Source organism: Callorhinchus milii, unplaced genomic scaffold (genome assembly GCF_018977255.1).
Source record: "Callorhinchus milii isolate IMCB2004 unplaced genomic scaffold, IMCB_Cmil_1.0 Scaffold4, whole genome shotgun sequence".
NCBI lineage: Eukaryota > Metazoa > Chordata > Chondrichthyes > Chimaeriformes > Callorhinchidae > Callorhinchus > Callorhinchus milii.
The window spans coordinates 68,227,317-68,246,242 of record NW_024704745.1 but is presented as its reverse complement, the minus strand read 5'-3'; the positions used below and the strand labels follow the sequence as shown (position 1 = coordinate 68,246,242).

General features: G+C 44.1%; 1 protein-coding gene across 2 annotated transcripts in view; it reads left to right on the top strand.

The window, feature by feature from the left end:
- The window catches only part of LOC103183267 (spermatogenesis-associated protein 13), an 83,946-nt gene that overhangs the window by 940 nt on the left and 64,080 nt on the right, over positions 1 to 18,926 (top strand). The window contains exon 1 of one of the 2 annotated variants that reach the window (XM_007900640.2): positions 12,479 to 12,522. The exons of the other annotated variant lie outside the window; for it this stretch is intronic. The gene's annotated coding sequence lies outside the window, so the exon portion shown is untranslated. Of the gene's footprint in view, positions 1 to 12,478; positions 12,523 to 18,926 lie in introns of those variants that run through there. 2 annotated transcript variants of the gene reach the window in all.

Sequence of the window (18,926 nt, the reverse complement as noted above, 5' to 3'; positions counted from 1 at the left end):
CCGCCACTGATAAGCGCTCTGAGACGCTGCCTCTATATAAATGCAAGTTCTTCTATCTATTTTTAGAGCCTAATTGGGATGTGAAGTAAGTGGTTCTAATGTTCTGTTCCGGGGTAAAATGTCACTTAGCTCCAAGGATAGCCTCTTTTTTGTATAAATATAGCTTCCTCTGTAGATTTCTGTGGCATTTTATACCCCTCTCCTCCCTCCTATCACCTTCCTATAGCAGTGCTTTTTAATGGATAGTCCTATTTATTTTGGGGGTTTACGATCTAAAGTACACCGTCTCTTCCAATCCTTCAGTCTTAGCAATGCTCACTTTCTCAATAAAAGCAATAACACCTCCTTATAATTGCAATTGGAAAAACAGAAACGTTTCAGCAAAGCCTGGTTAGGTAAATGTGGAATCCTGTCCCGTATTGGTTAGAGCACCGCCTTGCAAGTTAGAGGATCCAAGTTCGATTCCTGGGCAGGGCGAAACCTTGGGCAAGTTTCCTTTCTCCATCTTCTGTTTACCTAGCAGTAAATAGGAACCTATTTGTTAGTCGATTGACGGATCACTTTCAGGGGTAATAATCCCTTCGAAAAACGTAATAAATATGAATAATAATATAATAATAATTCTTGCATTTGATATAGCGCTTTTCACGTCTTCTAGATGTCCCAAAGCGCTTCACAGAATATACTGTAAAGTGAATTGACTATATATGCGCGAAATATGAATAATTATTTGGTCACTGCTGTGCGCAATTGGCTGTTGCGTTTCACCCACAAAATATAGAGTCGATTCACTTTACAGTATATTCTGTGAAGTGCTTTGAAACGTATCGACAACTATATATAGATTCTCATCCTCCCAACATTTCCAGCAGGCAATGTTTCTAACCCTTGCTTGCTCTGAAGGAGCAGATCTTTTACTGAAAGGTTTCATTAATATGGCATTAAACCACAGGCGGATTGTACCTGCAAATAAAAGTCCGACTGCTGTTACGTGATTTAATGGGATTTACTTTCCCTGTTCAGCTTGTTACCAGTGCAGTCAGTTGGTTCACCAAGGATTAAAATATCTTTCATGAAGTTCTGCTCTATTATTCTGGCCAACTCACTGTCTTTCTCTTTATCCCGGCCAACAATCCCCCAAATAAAATGGTCATTCACTTCATGACTGTTTGTGGGAAATTCCTGTGCACAAATTGGCCACAGGGTTTGCCTACAGGTTGGCCAACAAAATAAATTTTCTGGATTGAATATTTCTCGATTTATGCCATAATTTGCCCAGTGACAGACATTTTTATTCACCAGCACAGATTGAAATGAGCTTATAATTTAACATGTTTTTTTCCGAATGCATCACCCATCTGAAAGAGGTTAATATATTCAGAATGTGTTTTGTATTGCTCAAAGGGCCAAACTGAAGCCACATGACAATTTTCCTCCGCCTGATTCTGCTCCTACCTGTTGCAATAGTTTTCTACGAAGACTGAAACAATTTAATATTGTACATGAGATCAGTTAGAGTAGTTTAATGCCCCTGTATTGATATACAGAAAACAACAAAATTCTGCTGGTTAGAATTAAGTAAAGACCTCCCATGTTTTTAGAAAGCCTTATCATGTTGAAATGGCTCAAGGTACTTCACAGGTAATTATAGTCAAGTGCAGTAACTACTTCTGCAGACAAGCACAGCAACCAGCAAATTCCCAATCACAAACAGCCATGAGGTGAACGTCCGATGATTATTAGCCAAGAGAAACTCTTATCATCTGATATTGGGTCTACTGAACCTATCTAACAAACATGGCATTTATTAATAATAATTAATTCTTGCATTTGATATGGGGTCTTTCATGTCGGGTGGACATTTCAAAGAGCTTGACAGGATTTACCTTAAAGTAGGGAGTGTGTCCTTTGTACTCAAATGCGGCAGCCAATTTTCGCACAGCAAATGCCATGAAGTGAATGACCAATTTTGTCCAAAGACCAATTTATCATTATTATTGTCAAATACTCGAGGACTCTCGAATGCTACACTGACAGCTCGAACATGTACTCACTTAAAGGAATAGTACTCGCTTAAAAGATAGGGGTGCCCAACATGACTTTGTCCTTGAGCAGGTTCATCTGAAAGAATACAGTCCTGTATCTAATTTTGTTTTCAAACATTAACATTTATGCTAAACGTCATCACAGAGTGTGTGACTTCCCCCACATCTGTCATGTGTTGAAGCTACAGGTTGATGTGTGTCATCGAAACCTGCTTAAACAATGGGACCAATTGAGAGTTCAGCCCAGTGAGGTTATCTTCTATCTATTTTATATATATATACGAATAAAATGACAAATGTCTGTCTGCGCTTCAAGAAGGATCTCAATAACTAATTGATGTAGAGACATGATTTATACCTCATCGAAAAGGTCTTGCAACTGGGAGTGACATGGGCATATTTGTTTTCGGATATCTCCTATCGTTTCTGAGTTATTTCAGTTTTGCGCTTTTCGCCGCAGTTACACTTGGTGGCTGCCGAGTCAAAGTGGCGCTGTGGCATTGTGCATCACAGAGCACGTACATATGTACGCACGCACTGCAGTTACACCTGGTGGCCGTGGCAGCTGATTGTGGTGCTGTGACATCCTGTGTCACAGAGCACGCAGGTAGCCAAGCGGCAGGCACAAAATAAAGAACACAAATGAAGCTAAGCCGTGGCAACAATAAAATTATATTTTTAAAGCACCGTTCACATCGTGAGGAAGTCCCAGTGATTATAAATTATACATTTATATTTTATCATTACAAAGATGCCTAAGCAAAAATCAAACCTTTCAAGGATAAGTAAAAATGCTAGACAAAAGAAAGAAGGCCCATTAAATGAAACTGAAGAACAAAATCCTCCCACAGGAGTCCTCTCAGATGAGTATAGATAAAGATGAAATGTTTACCTGTGTGTCTGTTTGTGTGTCAATCTACATTTCATATGGGATCCTTTGGTTGCAAGCGTAGCTGCGAGGGGTTCAGCTGGTTGATTTAGACGTTTAGTTTTTGTTGTCTTAGTAGTGAGATATTGATAGACGGCTACTGAACCTGTAGATGGTGTAGATCATGGGTTCTGTGCTGAATTAGCTGATGTCAGTGGTCAAAAAAATGCTACTGTTGGCCTTATTTCTCCATTTGGTTTAGCACCTTTCACATTGGAAGGATGATTCAAAGCACTTCACAGGATATTTTATGACGTTTACTGACTGTATATTTTGTAGACGAATGTGGCAGCCAATTTGCACATGGCAAAATGTGTGCCACACACAGCCATGACGTGAATCACCAATTTTAACGCACCCACAAAATAAAGCTGACCTGAGTTTTGAGTACAGTAACACTCACATAAGTCTTGTCTTTATAAATTATATAATCATCGTACTAGTCCCATTCAGTTTCCAATCACAACCACTTAGATTTCTTTGCACTGCTTGTTCATTTCCAGCGATTCAAATGCGATTCCAAAGCTTGCTGGTAAATGCACATGCGGCAAAGGGTCAAGATGCACTGAATCACGGGAAACGTAGCCTTGACCTGTCACTGGAGGTGCACTTACAGGCTACAATGAATTACACATGAGCAGTGTAGATTATTCATTAAATTGGATTTTATACCATTTACACAATTTGCCTGCAACTCGGACATCGAGTAAGTCATATTAAATGTTATGGTCACGACTGATATGGCATATGTGAGGTTTACTGTAGTTTCATTCCTGTATTATTAATATTGTCGGTGTACGAGTTGAAAATGAACAAACTCTATGCAGAGATTGCCATCTTGTGGACCTGCCCCAGTCACTGTTGCATCGTTCAGGGAACTGAGGTAACAGCCAGGAGGAAAATGAATTACAGATTGTACAGTAGTTACACAATAATTAACGGCGTCTCTCTTGTGTCTATGCCCTACACTTCTTCAAGTTTAGTTATTTGTAGCACACAATCTGACCCTTGATACGGTGTGGTCTGTAATTTTTTACTGAACAATTTTACAAGCTTGTAGTAAAATTCTTGCCCTTTTATAAACTTTGTTTTGACTTTTTGTGCATGACTGATGGATAGGTACATCCAGGCAAGGTTGGATCAGATCATAAGCATCACATTACGAGGCCAATCAAATGATTCTGTGATGAAGAGGTGCAGATAGTGTGTTCCTCTCAGTGGTGGCTCTGCCCTCACTGAGATGGCATTGATACACTGTTCCTGGGACTTCGCGAGGGAGGGGGATGGTACATGGGATGGAGTCTTGTGTTTGCCTTCGATTCCAGTAAGGAAATCTGTGTTTGCAGAAATTGTTCTTGCCTTGGCCTGAGAGTGTGTTATTCTCTCAGGCTGGGCTTTCTTCCAGAGCATCTGGGCTCAGCTGTATAGTGACATAGCAGTGCCTGGCACTGAGAGACATAGAAACGCTGGCGGATTTCATAGTAAAAGGCCGATGAACTAAGTCATCCCAGTGGGAGGGTTACGATCCAGTGGGAGCAATGGGTTTAATTCAGTGATGATTCTTTTTTGATGGATTCTACGTTAGATTTTTGTTGACTTGATCTGTCAACATAAGAAAGAGTTGATTTTCTTACGCCGTTTTCCCCCGTATTCTCCAATCCTCCCCTGAAACCGCACAGACTTGTTTTGGAATCCCATTCCCCAGGTTCCAGCTACCCATGTGCGGTGCCCACCCACTGAAGGAAGCTGTCCTTTAGGTGTCAGCCCAGACAGTGGGTATCTGTGCATTTAACTGTCCATTAGAATTGCATAGAACATTGCAGCATAGAAACAGGCCATTTAGCCCAACTAGTTTGCACCAATGTTTATACTCCATACAAACCTCCACCCCTCCTCATTCACTCTCCTATAGTGGAGTCCTGTAGCTCAGTGGTTAGAGGATTGCAAGCGAGAGACTTGGATTCAATTGCGGCAGGGCGAAACCTTGGGCAAGTTTCCTTACTCCACACGTCTGGTAATAATCGCTCCTGAAAAAAGGGAAGAAGACATATTTTTAAAAAATATTAATTTGGTTACTCAATCCACTACTGTTTGTGGGACACTGCTGTGCACAATTGGCTGCTGCTTTTCACCACAAATATACAGTCAATCCATTTTACAGTATATTCTGTGAAGCACTTTGAGACGTCTCAAAGACATGAAAACGCTATGTCAAATGCAAGGATTATTATTATTTATTATTGTACTCCTCTATTCCCTTCTCCTTCATATTAGCATCACGTACATCACAGTTAAGTGCAATCCTGTCCTCACCCACTAGATATCAGGGATCATCCCTGTGTTAATTTTTGTAAGCCAACACAGCAGGCAATTTGCTCACAGCAATATCTTACAAACATTTAGGAGGTGAATGATCATTTTTATTTGAGGGATTGTTGGTTAGCACACCAGGAGAAAACTGCCTTCTCTTTTCATGTACTCCCTCGTTTTGCCTCCGAAGAGGTAGATGCGGCCTCAGTTTGACCTCTCATCTGAAGTACGGCACCTCCGACATGGCAGCACACTCCCAGCACTGCATTGGTGTGTCAGCCTATACTGTGAGTTTAAAGTCCCAGCGTGGGGCATGAACCCACAATTTTCTGATTCAGAAGCAAGAGTGCTACCAACTGAACCAGACTGACCCTGCTATCCTGCCCATAATCGCACTACTAACCTCTCGAAAGCAGGGGTTTTAATAATAATAATAATAATAATAATAAACCAGCTTGGGTCTGAAATGCTGTACACTGACCAGCGCCTTGGGACGTCCTCCCGACGTGAAAGGCGCAATACAAATGTAATCTTGTTGTTGTGACGTTTGATAAAGTGCCTTATCACGTCATTGAGATGTCTCAAAGAGCTTCATGGAATATACTGTAAAGTGAATTGACTATATTTTGTAGGCATTTTGTGGTTCTTCCCGTTAAGTACCTGTCTTTAATAGTGTAACTATAAAATGCTACCATTTACTTCAACTGAACTACTCAAACTATTTTCTTTCAACTGGGTTTTTCCTTTTTTAAGTTTCTTTAAAAAAAACACCCTATAATTCTGTTGTGCGCTATAAAATGTTTAAAATTGTCAACAGTTAAGTGCCTTGTTTTAGATCGTTTCAAGTCAAACATCAAAGCATTTGAACTTGACTTCTTCAGATCTCTGTACAGACATGAGTGTAATGGATCAAAACCAGACCCTGAAATCGATTCAGGATTCTGTAACTCGTAGAGGGTAGCAATACAGTGGAGCCTTGTTGTAGCTTGGTGGTTGGTTGCCATTAACCCCCAATGAAGCATGATAGCTGGTCTCACTGCCTACAGATACAGCCACCTGGCTCTCTCCCAGTCTGCCGATGGTTCCTGCGCTAAAAGAATGGCGATTTCTGAGTCATTAGGTGACCACCACATTTCCTATTTGCTATCTTTACAATGAACACCTACATTGATTCAATGATACAGCATCTAAACAGATGCATGATGACAACCCAGCCAACCTGGCCGATTGGTAGATCTTGAATCACTGGGGGCAGGGATTCTTCTTGCTTAGCTCCTGTTAACCCTGCAAAACAAAGCCCTAGGCCTAATGGATAGGATGGTCCCAGCTGGACAAGCAGTAGGAAAGCTTGCCAGACAGCACTGTCAATGGTAAGCTATGTGGTTTTAGCTGGTTAGACTCTTGCAGTACCCCAACGCTTACTCTTGCCAACCTGTTACTAGTACTCTTCGGAATTAAATAAGCAGGATGGGTCCCTCTAGGGAGAGAGTGTGCATTCAATTCCAGTACATGAGTATAAGTGAGATGTATGTAACTCTGCTTGATACGGATACTCTTAAGCATGTCAATAGGTTTCTGCATTTATCAGACACCTGGCTGACCTCCAAAAAATATAGATGCATATAACAGCAAGGATAGTGGACTTTGAAGCCTCAAGTCATGTATTAAGAGTATTTATGTGCAAGTTCCTTATGCATTTAATTGCTCTTCAATAAAGGCGTTTTCCAGGCTTACATTATGAAGAATGGGAGTGACTGATGCCTGTGGAATTCAAACCCTGGGTGAGTATGTGCTTTCGGGAGAGGAAGTGAGAAAACTAGAAGCGAAAATAAGCGATTTTTTTTTGTGCAGGAGATTTTGTCAGAAATGTATGCCTTCGGGATTGGCAGGTGTTTCAATCAATCCTACATTAATTGGCTCCTAAAGGCTGAATTTGTGAATTGTTTGTGAATGCTGTTTCATGTTGTTTTAACGTTTTAAATTGAGTTTAAAAATCTAAAACAGTAACTTAGGAGGAAATCTAAGCTGACGGTCCAATACAGTGTTGGGGGAGTGCTATACTTTCAGGTGCCTTCTGATGGGATGTTCTGGTGCCCATGTGGATGCTAAAGATTCCACGGTTCTACTTGATATGAGAAGGGAGTTTCTCTCTGTGCCCTGGCCAATAATCCCCCATATAAAATTGGTCACTCACGCCATGACTGTTTGTAGGACATTGCTGTATTAATGCCAATTTCAAGCTCTCTCCCTATGTACTTGATGTTGCTTTGTACTTAGTTGCAAATCCAGTTTCCCTTTGAACTATTAGCCCAGCCTCAAAAATAATAATCCTTGCAGGTTCATAAAGCTCCTTATCATGTCATTGAGATGTCTCAAAGCACTTTGCAGGATTTATTGTAAAGTGTAGTGACTGTTTTGTAGGTGAATGCAGCGACCAATTTGCACACAGCATTGTCCCACAAACAGCCATGAAGTGAATGACAAATATTATTTAGGGGATTGTTCCTCCATGAAACCTTTCTCTTTGTGAGGAGTGCAATCGAATCTGAACGGACAGACGGAGCTTGGGTGTAATGGCTTACTTGAAAAATGGCACCTCCTTCAATGTAGCGCATCACCAGAGCTTCCATTGGAGTGTCAACCTAGACCGTGACTTCAAAGTCCTGATGTGGAGCTTGAACCCAGAGCCTTGTTACTCAGAGGCAAGAGCTCGACCAACTAAGCCTGGCTAACATCTGACAATAATTCACAATGTATTAATAATATTACTTGCATATAGTGCTTGCAATGTCAAACCGTCTTATAGCACTTTTACGGCAGTCACTTTGAGCACACAGCAAGGTCCCACAAACAGCCATGAGCTGAAAAACCATTAACCTGGTGGAAGATTGTTGGCTGAGACAATGAATAGTGTGAAATGCCTGTTAGGGGGAAGGGCAGGTAAGCGATAACAAATAGTCCATTAATCAGTTTAGGGTGTGTCCATGTGCTCTTAGTAACTCATTAACAGGCTGTCAATGTGTCCCTATAATAGTGAGTAATAAAGTGCTATATGTTCACTATGCTGAATGTGTCCATTCTTCACACCAGCAACAATTTGATATGAGCAAGCTCTGATGCTATCCTCCATACATGGCGACACATGCCCATGTTCCACCTGGTGAACGACCACAGTCCCTTTGCCTCTCACCCTCCCTTGCCTCCTTCAAGAACGGTCTCAAGACCCTCCTGTTCGACTGTCACCTTCCCACCCCTACCCTCCCCATCCTCCATCCCTCCTGATCCCAACCATCAGTTCAGGTCCAAATGCCTGACTGTCTAACGCCTTGGGAGTGCCCTCCTGACTTGAAAGGTGCTATACAAATGTAATTTATTGGTGGTGGTGGTGGTGGATAGGAGATAGAAGCCTAATTTCTTCCCTCCCTCTCCAATCCATTGTACCATTTACTGCTTTACTGGCTGAGCTCAAGCAATTTAGCTTGAACCAAGCAAGATACATTGGACTTTTATTATCTTTATCGCTCATATACGACGCATTAATCCACTGAACGATGGGTGTAACTCTTGGAAATATTTCTCAAGGAGATGGTTTCCCAAAAGTGTATGCAGGTGACAAATAGGTTGTGTAAAAATGGCTTTGGTTGAGTTTGGAGCAACAGAGGCAGAGGCAAACTGGAATACAAATAATAATCCTTGCATTTGATACAGCACTTTACCACGTCGTTGAGACATCTCATGCTCTTTACAGAATATATTGACTTTATTTTGTGGACGATACATGGCAGCCAATTGCGCACAGCTGTGTGCCACAAACAGTCATGGATTGAGTGACCAGTTAGCGGGGAATCTGTCGGTCTAGAGTTGGGCCATATTATTTTGGCTATTGAAGATAACAATAATTCATTTGTATTGCGCTTTTCACGATTGAAGGGTGTCTCAGAGAGCTTCACAGGATTTAATGTGAAATGTTCTGACTTTATTCTGATTATTATTAGTATTATTTGCATGCAAGCACAACAGCAATGTCCCACAAACAAATGCAAGTATTATTATTATCAAACAGGCCTGAAGCTAATGACAAATTTTATCTCAGAGATTGTTCGCTATGACATTAGGAGAATCTCCCTTCTTTTCTTAAATAGCACTATGAGACCTTTAACGTCCACCTGAAAAAGCAAATGAAACCTCGGTGTAACGGCTCATGTAATCGACATCCAACAGTGCAATACTCCCCCAACACTGCACTGGAGTGTAAGCTTGAGAGTTCAAAGTCTCGACATGAGGCTTGATCCCCACAATCATTTAACTTGGATCCTCTTCTATTCCTGCATGCTAGGAAACATATAAATATCTGTATTGAAAAAGAGGGATATTAAGCAATGCGCCTATGAGTAGGATGAGTTTAGGTGGGCCGTGCAGAATAAACACCAGCGCAGATTGGAATGGCCTGTTTTGTGTGCTGCAGAATTGTCTGATCCTGTGACTCAATTTCAACAGGAAGAAATGAAACGTGGAATAAACAGTATTTATTTTGTAAATAAGAAGTGAGAGCAGAGGATGAGTCATGAAGAGGACCAGGGTGTTTGATGCCAGCTTCCCTATTCAAACATAGTTTTGTAGCTCTTCATATGACTCTGTTGCTAGCTCCATTGTTTAGTGTGAAATTTACATAGATTTTCATAGACTGTGCAGCACAGAAGCAGGTAGTTTTGCCCAATTAGTCTGTGTCACCTTCAAAGCCCTCCATGGCCTTGCTCCTCCCTACCTCTGTGACCTCCTAACCTATGTTCCCTCTAATTTTTAAAGGCTCGTAAAAAAAAAGTGTGCCTTCAGCCTCTCTGCCCCCACCCTCTGGAACTCCATTCCACAGTCCCTCTACCTTGCCCCTTCCCTTGCCTCCTTCAAGACCCGTCTTAAGATCCTTCACTTCGACTGTGCCTTCGGTCACCCTCCTACGCTACCCTCCCCGCCTTCCACCCCTCCTGATCCCAACCACCAGCTCGGGTGCAGATCTCTGACTATCCCAGGACTTGGGAAGTCCTCCTAACGTGAAAGACGCTATACAAATGTAATTTGTTGTTGTTGTTGCTGTTTTTTATACTCCACATGAGTCCATCCACTCCTTACTTCCTCCCATACCCTCCTATTCCCTTCTCCCTCATGTGTATAAATAGCAAACTTCCTTTTAAATGCATCTGTATTATCTGATTTAACCACCCCTTTGGACAGCGGAAGTCATTTGGCCCATCTGGTCTGTGCCGGCTCTTTGAAAAGAGCTATCCAAATCAATCCCACTCCCCCGCTCTCTCCCCATAGCCCTGAAAACTTGTCCTCCCCAAATAATTATCTACTTCTCTTATCTAAAAAGTTATTATCGAATTGGCTTCCACCACCCATTCAGGCAATTTCTTACATTAAACTTAATCTACATGTGTCTGCCCATTTACCAGTCTGTCTATGTCCTCTTGCAGTCTGCTACTATCCTCCTCATTGTTTACTTTTCCTAGCTTAGTATCATCTACCAACTTGGAAATTGTACTCCCTCTACCCAAGTTCAGGTCATTTATATGGATCAAAAACAGCAATGGTCCCAATACTGACCCCTTGGGGGACACCACTACACACTTTCCTCCAGTCAGAAAAACAACCGTTCACCACCACTCTCTGCTTTTTGTCTCCCAGCCAGTTCTGGATCCATGCTGCCACTGTCCCTTTAATACCTAAGGCTTCTATTTTGTTTACAAGTCTCTTATGTGGCACCTTATCAAACGCCTTTTGAAAATCCATATAAACTACATCAACTGCACTACCTTCATCCACCCTCTGCGTTACTTTATCAAAAAACTCTATCAGGTTTGTTAGACGTGATTTGCCTTTAACAAATCTGTGTTGGTTGTCCTTTATTAACCCATATTTTCCCGAGTGAAAAATAATTTTGTCCTAATTGTAGTCTCTAGAAGTTTCCCCACTACTGATGTTAGGCTGACTGGCCTGTAGTTCTCGCGTTTATCATTCTTCCCCTTTTTGTACAGGGGAGTAACATTTGCAACCCTCCAGTCCTCTGGCACTACCCCGGTGTCCAAGGAGTATTGAATGATTATGGGCAGAGCCTCCGTTATTTCCACCCTTACTTCTCTCGTAACCTAGGATGCATCCCATCCGGATCGGGTGACTTAACTATCTTGAGCACCGACAACCTTTTTAATACCTCCTCTCGGTTTATTCTTATCTTATCCAATTTCTCTACCCTCCTCTCTGATACAGTGGAATTGGCTTCATCCTCTTCTTTTGTGAAGACAGATGCAAAGTACTCATTCAGTACGTCAGCCTCCACAAGAAGATTTCCTCTTTGATCTCTAATTGGACACACCCTACCTTTGACGAACCTTTTATTCTTTATGTGCTTATAAAATACCTTAGGATTCTCTTTTATGTTACCCTCAAATCTTTTCTCATAAAATCTCTTTGCGCCTCTTATTTCCTTTTCCTGTACTTTCTATATTCTGTTTGATTATCTTGACTATATTCTATTTGATTCGTTCTCCAATAGGGAGAAAGTAGATCATGGCAAGGACTGGGGTGATGGAGGTGCAGAGTTTAGTATGGGTGAGGATTTTGGCAGCAGAGTTTTGAATGAATTGGATTTCATGACTGGTGTAGCTGGGAAGACCAGCAAGAAGGGCATTAGAAAAACCGAGGCAGGAGGTGATGAATGCTATTCTTTATTCTTTAGTGTCCTGGTAAATCTGTATGATAACCATCATTTCTGGATATGTGTTCAGCACCTGTGGGCTCTTTGGCATCTGCTTCATTGAGTGAGGCAAGCCATGATAGGCTGAGGATTTCATTTATTTTCAAATATTGTTTATATTTAAGGGACCCGGGCCAAGAAACATTAATGCAGGGTGCAAACATCTCACGCCCAGGTATGTTTAGTGTGTTGCTGTCCGTTTGTAGTTACTGTTTAACTCTGGGCCTTCACTCACTATTGTCAATACATGTTCCTGTGCCATAGTACAGACCAAAGTTCACATTGAGCTCTGTGTTTTTACTGGTCTCCCTTCCACCTGGTCATTCTCTGGAACTATCGGGGATTACGTTATTGGTTCATTTATTGGAGAGGAGAAAGCTGGATTTTTAACTGGAGTTTCGAGTTTAGAAACAGGAAGATCTTCAGGTGGAGGCCATTTGGCTAATCATGTCTGTGCCGCTGAGCTGGGTGATTTGCAGACGGCTCAGGTGCTGTACTTGATTTTAATCTGGATCTTTTCATGTGATTTGCTGTGTTACTGACCGCTGACTGTTCAGCGCCTTGGGACGTCCTCCCGACTTAAAAAGGCGCTCTATAAATGTAATTTTGTGGTTGTTATCATTAGATTGATCTGCTAAACCTGGTTACCTATAGGAGGCTTTGTAACCCTTTTATAATAATAATTCTTGACATTTGATGGCATATCACATCATTGAGATGTCTCAAAACGCCTCACAGAATATACTATTAAGTGAATTGACTATATTTTGTGGGCAAAACGCAGCAGCCAATTGCGCACAGCAGTGTCCCACAAACAGTTGCTGGATCGACTGTTTTATAGTGCGGCTGGTGAAGCCTGGTAGTGTTTTTTTTATTGATTGTATATCTAACAGAGGGCATACACATTTGAAGGGAGCACAGTTTGAATGTGTTGTCTTGCCCTTTGGAATACCACGCTATGCTTTTACATGAGCTGCTTCAGGGACAGGACATTTCAACTGATTAGCTTGTGGCTGAAAGTGCTGACTGTACATCTCAAATCACAATGACCTTCCCCTTTAGTATTACATCAGCCACAGGCTACAGTGGAGTTTGTTTTCTGGAGCCACGTGAAGGCCAGGGTTCGGTGCTGATTTTCCTACCCCTGCCGTATATCGCCTCTTTGCACACCCCTCCCCCATGCATGCAGATCTAAGATTTTCGTCACACGTGAGACAGGATTGCTTTACCTAAAGCTGTGTACAAAAGGAAATGATTCTAGGCACTGGGCGCTGACCATTTAAAAAGCAGCTTGTGTTCTTTTGCTTTGCAAGCATGAGTTTTCAAAATATTACAACAATATGTACTGTGGACCTGCCTGGCTCAGGGATCAGACGGCCGATACCACCATAGAGAGTGGGCTTGATTTACACATTCCGTTGCTAAGCGTGTCACTTTATAGCCAGTTCATGTCCAAGGAGACCCCGCTCCCGCTCCCCCGGGGGAGGGTTAACAATTTATATAGCAGCCTTTATGTAGGATAATGTGTAGGAGTACTTTACAGTGATGGGGTCAGACATGAACAAGGGAGAAGGGGGATATCAAGGTGACTATAGGTGTGGTCAAAGAAGTAGGTTTGAAGGTGGAACTTGAAGACAGTTGGAAAGGGGGTGAGATGGAGAGGTAGAGGGAGGGAGTTCCACAGATTAGAGGTGTAGAATTTGAAGGCTCAGAACCAATGGTAGATGTGCAGTCAGCCCCAGGTAGCTAAGTGAAGGGGGTGAGCAGAGAGTGGTGGGGTAGGGAGAGGAAGTGCTTGGGTGTGAGGAAATTTACACGTGAGGGTGAGAACCATGAAATTGATCCGCTGGGAGCCAGTGGACCCTGATGAAGCCCGGGGTGTTTGACATACAGTCTGGTATGGGTAGACTTCTCTGCGAGCTAGACTTCCCAGCTCTTCAATCCACAAGCTACGGACTATTCAGAACTCTGCAGCTTGCGCCCTCCCCATCCCGCAGAGAATCAAGTTCAAGATCCTCGTCCTCATGTCCAGCTTTTCAGCCAGCCTCTGTCTGTGAAAGTACAACAACATGAAATGATATCGTACCTTTCAATTCCAATGTAATCTATGTCTCCCTTCCTCTACAACAACAGCTTGCATTTACATAGAGCCCCTCACCCAGTGTAGCGTTCCAGAGCACTTGACAGTGTCAGAGCACGACTCCCAGATGGGGGGAGGGGGAGGTGACCGTAGGCACCGTCGAATAGGAAGGTCTTCAAGCGCGATCTGAAAATGGGGAAGGAAGGGCCAAGGCGGAGGCATAGAGGAAGAGGGTTCCAGAGTTTTGGGACGTAGTGGCTGGGAGAGAGGGGAGAAGGTAAAACTATTGGAGGTTTCCATAGTGTTTAAATCAATGAAGTTTCCCAGGAGCAACAAAAATAATGAAGCATTGCAATTTTTTGGGTCAGCAGAAACCCATCACCACACATAAAAGTATCCAGACCTGACCAAGAATTCCATGCATCCCACATACACATGGAAATTCCCATGTTCTCTTTGCATTTCTGTGTTGAGGCTAAAGGCAAAGAAGTGATTGCCAGACAAAAATAAAGCCTGGATCAGCAATGCTGTAACTGAGTTCACCAGCATTGGGCTGTTACTTATTAAAAAGAAACTTGAGTTTGACCTCTGACCCACTCAGTTGCCTGTGAAATGTGTCTCTTATTAAAGAATGATTGCAGATCAAAGGACGACATGGTAGCTTGAATATTGCTGGATCCTCGTTAATAATAACCTGCCAGACATTTCTGCTGGGGAGCTGTCTGCTTCAGCATTGCTTCCTGGTTCAGTATAGATCCTTTACAGAGCTGGGCAGCAAGTCCAACGCAGTGCTATGGCAATAAATGAGCTGATTAGTGTCTGTCAGAAAGCACATGTTGCAATGTAAACTATAGCACATGATGTGAACTGTCAGACAATTATAACAGAGGAGGAGTAATGGTATTTGACTTTAAGGTCCTCACCCTCACATGTAAAACCTTCCCTGCCCTAGTTCTCTGATCTGTTCATTTCTCACTCTTCTGTTCGCTCTTCCCGCTCAACTAACGCAGGCCTGCTACACTTCCCCCTCCCACTCTGCGCCAGCATAGGTGGCCGAGCCTTCAGTCTCTATACCCCTCACCTCTGGAGCTATCCCTCTGCCTTGCCTCCTCTCCATGTATCTTTAAATCCTACCTTAAAATATACCTTGTCAACGACTCCTATGGTCACCTCCCCTTTCCCTCTTGTTAGCTTTTTGTCTTAACAACTCTGTCTGTCTTTAAATCTCACCTTAAAACCTATTTTGTTAACCTCAACTGTGGTCACCTCCCCCACTCCTCTTTTCTCGCTTGCTTGGCCTCTGACTCTGACCTTATTGAATGCTCCAACATTATCCCATGTGAAGCATGCTGTGTAAATGCACAACAGAACACACATTTACATTTATACAGCTCATTTCGCATCGGGAGAACAACAACTTATATTTATACAGCACCCTTCGCCGAAGCAAAAGGTAACAATACTGGCTGCATCAGTATGCAAGTTGTTGTTGATGAAGTGAGTGACCAATTTTATTTGGGTGGTTGTTGGCCTGGAAATCGGGAGAAATTCCCTTATATATTCGAATAGTGCCACGGGATCTTTAACGTCACCGGAACAGGTAGACAGGAGGGACCTCAGTTTCATGTCTCATTCAGCTCTGCCGCAGGACAGCACTGGAATGTTAGCCTGGACTCTGATATCAAAAGGATATAAAATAAAACATGGAAAAGGGCTAGAATGAAGCACATTCAGTAACAGCACCAGTTTATTTGTTTGTTGTTAAACTCCGTATTCTTTAAAAGGCACTAATGTTTTTTTTAAATCGAACGTGATGTGATAAGGATCAGGGCTCCAAATGTCTCCAGCCGTAAGTGGTCTCACCTTATGTTTATTCAACACCTTGCCCTCTAGGGTTGGTGTTTATAGCAAACCATTTATTTCTTCGCATAAAATAAATGCAAAAAATAGCAATAACAATTTAGATTTCAGCCAAAGGTGACCACGTAACCCGAGCTGCTTCCTCACAATGCCCCCACCCCTGTCCTCTACCCTTACTTACTCCCGCTCAGTCCTCCTCTCCCACCGCCCTCTCCTACTCCTATCCTTGCTTGACCGTCCACTGCCTCCCTCTGCTCCAGCCCACGAATCCTCCGTCGGGCCCACTGTGGGAGTCACCGCTGGCTGTCTAACAGCAGCCACTCTGACTGCCCTATCCCCTACTCTCGCCGCAAGGCTCAACGTCCCTGACCGCAGGGGCCAACCTCTCCTCCCTCATCCACATCCCTACCCTCCTTGTCGGTCCCCCTCCTCACCCTCCACTTTCTTCCACCAACTGTCCCCTCCGCATTGGCCTGCAAAACGTCTGTTCCCTCTCCAACAAAACACACACCATCCAAGACTTCATCGTCGATAAAGACATCGATATCCTCGCCCTCATTGAAACCTGGATCACTCCAGGTGATACCTTTCCCTTGACTGAGGCCACACCACCCGGCTACACCTTCCATCATACCCCTCGACCTAACCGTTGTTGTGGCGGGGTGGCTCTCATCTCCTGGTCCCCACTCGGCCTATCCCCCGTACTCCTCTGGAACCTTCCCCTCCTTTGAGCACCTTACCCTCTATCACCCCTCCAACCTTTCCCTCAAAACTCTCCTTATCGACTGCCCCCCCAAGCCCTCCCCCACCTTCATCCCTGACATCTCCACCCTCCTATTTTCCCTCTCTCTTTGCTCTGAACTCCTCATCCTTGGCGATTTCAACCTTCAATTCACCCCCTCCTGCTCTGCCTCTGCTGACTTTTCCTCCCTTATCTACTCCCTCAATCTCTCCCTCTACATCAACTCCGCCACCCATGTCCGCGGTCATCCCCTCAACCTGGTGATCTCTCGGGGCCTCACCATCATCGACAAAGCGTTCTTGGACCATCACTTCATCTCCCTTAACTCCTCAATCCCTCTCCCCATCAATACCCAACCACCTCCATCTCATACAGCCCCTGGAAAAAAATCTCCTCCCCCTCCCTCTCAGCTGCCTTGGAGTCATCTGAACTCCTTCCCCTCTGGGCTTCCTCCCGCATTGACCTATCCTCCTCGGTCACCGTTCTCCATAGCTCCCTCTCCTCCACTCTCGATTCCCTCGCTCCCTTCTCTTCCCGAACCGTCTCCTACTCATGCAAATCACTTTGGTACACCAGCCACCTCTGCTCCCTTAAAGCCCTGGTGCGTTCCGCTGAGCTCCTCTTCTTCGTCACAAACCGACTCCTCTGCCCACCCTATCACACCTCACCCATCCTCACCTCAAATGCCAACTGTGAGGCAATGCTGGACTTCCTCGAATCCAACGTCGAGGGAATTCGCTCAGCTGCCTCTGCCACTGCAACTGCTACTCCCTCCCCATCTCCTCCCACCCCAGCCCCTACCCACCGCTCCCTCCACATCTTTGAACCCATCTCCCCCACTTCTCTCATCACCACCATAACCTGTATGAAACCCACCACATGCTCCTTCGACCCCATCCCTACCCCTCTCCTTACCTCCCAGCTCCATCTCCTTGCCCCTCTACTCACTGACATCATTAACCTCTCCCTGTCCTCTGGTACCCTTTAAAAACCACTGTCATCATTCCTATCCTTAAAAAAACCCTCCCTGGACCCTTCTCTAGTCCTTAACTACCGCCCCATCTCCAACCTCGCCTTCCTGTCCAAGGTCCTGGAAAGAGTTATTGCTTCTCAGCTTCGCTCCTTCCTCTCCAGCCACTTCCTTCTCGAACCCCTCCAATCAGGCTTCCGTGCCGCCCACAGCACAAAAACCGCTCTGGTCAAAGTGACAAATGACATTCTGTCCATCTGCGACCAGGGCTCCCTCTGCCTCCTTGTCGGAGGTGCCATCCTTCAGATGAGATGTTAAATTGAGGTCCTGTCTGCCTGTTCAAGTGAACATTAAAGATCCTGTAACCATATTTGAAAAAAGAAGGGAGTTTCTTCCAGTGTCTTGACCAATAATCCTCCAGATAAAATAAAATTGGTCATTTACTGTGTGCCTTTGTGTGACATTGCTGTGTGTAAATTGGTTGCAGCGTTCCCTTACAAATACACAGTCACTACACTTCACAGAAGCTTTGCGGCATTTTGATGCGATAGGTGCTTTTTTATTTGGTCAGCTGGGGGTCTGACACAAGCGGATTCCCTTGCCTCCCTCTTCTGCATGGTCATGGGTTTCTGCATGTGTCAGACAACCAACTGATTCAAAAAAAGGTGTTGTATCAAATGTTGGCATGTTCCAACTAGCTCTGTTTATGTTGCCTTAGGTTATCTTGAAGGCAAAGGACAACCCCAGGTTCTCTTTTCCACCACAAACCGTCTCCTCCGTCCACCTTCCCATGCCTCGCCCATCCTCTTCTCAAACTCCAACTGTGAGGAGATGCTGGACTTCCTTGAATCCAAAATCGAGGGGATACGTTCAGTCACCTTTGCCCCGCCCACCGCCACCCCCACATCATCTCTCCCTCATGATCCATCCCCCACTCATTCCCCACTATACTCCTTCGACCCTATCTCTCCCTCTTCCCTCATCGCCATTGTTCGCAAACTCAAACCCACCACCTGCTCCCTCGATCCCATTCCCACCTCTCTCCTCATCTCCCAGCTCCACCTTCTGGCCCCTCTCCTGTCCAACGTCATTAGCCTCTCCTTGTCCACTGCTTCAGTTACCACCCCTCTAAAAACAGCTTCAATCACCCCCATCCTGAAAAAACTTTCCCTGGACCCATCCCTCCTCTCCAGCTACTGGCCCATCTCCCACCTCCCACTCCTCTCCAAGGTCCTGGAAC